The sequence below is a fragment of the Helobdella robusta genome (assembly GCF_000326865.2).
Source record: "Helobdella robusta unplaced genomic scaffold HELROscaffold_71, whole genome shotgun sequence".
NCBI lineage: Eukaryota > Metazoa > Annelida > Clitellata > Rhynchobdellida > Glossiphoniidae > Helobdella > Helobdella robusta.
This window is the reverse complement of record NW_008705401.1, coordinates 642,748-646,124: the sequence shown is the minus strand read 5'-3', so window position 1 is coordinate 646,124 and position 3,377 is coordinate 642,748.

The following is a 3,377-nucleotide window of genomic DNA, read 5'->3' as shown; positions in this document are numbered from 1 at the left end:
CTGTCATTTTTTGATGGTGATATTATTATTATCATTAGTTTATCAGCATCATCATCATCATCCTCATCCTCATCAATCATCATCAGCAGCAGCAGCAGTAGTAGTAGTAGTGGTTGTAGTAGTAGTAGTATGTATGTATGTATGTACGTATGTATGTATGTATGTATGTATGTATGTATGTATGTATGTATGTATGTATGTATGTATGTATGTATAATTGATTTTTCAGTTGATAAACAAACATTACACACACACACACATATACACTTGCAAACATCATTCTGAACTTGAATTAACTTAAAAAAGGACGTCTACATCATCATCATTATTATCATTATCATCATCGTCGTCGTCGTCATTATCATAAAAACCAACATTTTTTGATTAACAAGTTATTTGTTAATTATTGTGAGAGCCATGCTAATAATAATTAATACAAATATCTGTTTGTGTTTGTGGGTTTGTTTGTGTCTGGGCGTATGTGTGTCTGTACGTGTGTGTGTGTGTGTGTGTGTGTATGTGTGTGTGTGTGTGTGTGTGTTTGGGTGTTTGTGAGTGTGCGTGTGTGTGCGTGTGTGTGGATTAAATATTAAGCGAACGAACGAGTGAACAAACAAACCAATGAAAGAACAATATCAATGAATGAATGAATGAATGAATGAATGAATGAATGCACGTGTGAACGAACATATGAACAAACAAACGAACAATCCTAAAAGCAAGCGAACCAACAAACAGACAGACAGTCATACAAACAGGCAAACTCCAATCAAACTGATAATAGTTTTTCCCAAATACTTAGTGAAACATTCATCCCACATAACTTACTCGTTTTGGTAAAGGTAAACCTATTCCTACCACTACAACAAACATTACCCAAGATAGTATATATGCAATTAGCAATAAGACTACTATTACTTCTCTGGTATTTTAAACACGTGATGATTACGTCATAATTATATTATAATTAATTATAATAACGTCATAATTTATTATAATTATGTCATAATTATAACATCGTACTTAATGAAAAAAGTCCATTCTACGAACTGCAAAATTTAATCAGTTATATTATCCACAACATAGTTAGTGAATTTATGAAATTAATTTTAATTTTAATAACATTATAATAGATAAGAATAATAATAATAATAACAACAAATTAATATTATTTATTATTATTTCTACCATTTACCATTAATATTATTATTATTTTTATTTATTTATTTTATTTTTTATTATTATTATATTAATATTATTTATTATTATTTCTACCATTTTAAAATACTAATAAATTTAACATCCAACAACACATATTTATAATTTAATAAAGCATGAAACCAGTATTAATGATAATTATAAATAATCTTATTAATAAAATTAATAATATTATTATAACAAGATCATAATTTTTTTATTTATTATTATTCATATTTTTAAACTAAAATTTCATAAAATATATGTAATAAAAGAAATAAATAAATAGATATGAACTGGTTATGCACGTGATGCAAAAATCTACTCAGAGCGTTTCAGCCGGCTATATATATATACATATGTTTGTTTGTTTGTATGTATGTATGTATGTATGTATGTATGTATGTATGTATGTATGTATGTATGTATGTATGTATGTATGTGTGTATGTATGTATGTATGTATGTATGTATGTATGTATGTATGTATGTATGTATGTATGTATGTATGTATGTATGTATGTATTTATGTATGTATGTATGTATGTATGTATGTATGTATGTATGTATGTATGTATGTATGTATGTATGTATGTATGTATGTATGTATGTATGTATGTATGTATGTATGTATGTATATATGTATGCATGTATGTATGTATGTATTGTATGTATTTTAAATACATGTGTTTAAGAAAACCAATTTATATTATTTTTTTTTTATTACGGACAAACAAATATTTCGAATTCAATTTTTACGCCGAATCATTCCTTCGATCTTTTTTAACGAAACGAATCAAGGCGAGACACAAAGATGTACACATCCACGCAGATGTATACACATACAAACATGCTTGAATTTATACAAAATACATAAATATACAAACTGAAATACTTTAGCGGCATCATCATCATTGAAATCATTATCAATACCATCATTATCATCATCATAAACAACAACAGCAACATCAACAACAACAACAACAACAACAACATCAACATCAACAACAACAACAACAACATCATCTCTATTTATCCAGGTATGAATACTGAAAGTGCAAACAAAATTAACAATAGCAATAATCCATCCATTCTTCTTAGGCATTTCATAAAGAGAGAGAGAGAGAGAGAGAGAGAGAGAGAGAGAGAAAGAGAAAGAGAGAGAGGCAGAAAGAAAGAAAAATATTATTTGTGCAAGTTTACGTATAACGTTTTTGAACAATATTCATATGTATATTTCTAGATATATAGAGAAAAAAAGATATACGTACGTATGAGAAAGCGAGAAAGAGAGAAAGAATAATATAGAAAGAGAGAGAGAGGAGAGGGAAAAAGTGAGAAACAAAACAGAGAGAGAGGGGGGGATAAAAAAAGAGAGAATTATCGTATGTATACATGAATTCCTAAGTAATCGCCTAAGTTTGATGAAAAAAAAATTGTTTTTAGTACAGACAAAACAACCAAAATAGCAATAACAATAATAATGAGAAAATAATAATAATAATAATAATAATAATAATAATAATAATAGTGGTAGAAATACAAACAAGAATGATGACGACGACGACGATGATGATGAAAAAAAATTTAAGGTAATATAAAAAGGCGAGTCTGTCGAACAAATGCTTGATGGAAAAAATTGTATTCTGTATAATCATCATCGTCATCATCATCGTCATCATCATCGTCATCATCATCGTCATCATCGTCATCATCATCATCGTCATCATCATCGTCATCATCATCGTCATCATCGTCATCATCATCATCGTCATCATCATCGTCATCATCATCGTCATCATCATCGTCATCATCATCATCATCATCATTATAGGAGATGACGACGACGACGATGATTAAAAAATATTAGAAAATAATTTGCTTCTTGCCGATCGAACGCTTAAGTTATTAGAAATTTTTTATCATCATCACCATCAATCATCTTCCACCATTTTATAAAAAGTATGTATGTATGTATGTATTTATGTGTGTGTGTGTGTGTGTGTATGTATGTATGTATGTATGTATGTATGTATGTATGTATGTACGTATGTATGTATGTATGTATGTATGTATGTATGTATGTATGTATGTATGTATGTATGTATGTATGTATGTATGTATGTATGTATGTGAGTGTGTGTGTGTGTATACAAAAAAAATATTAAACAGTTGCTGTCA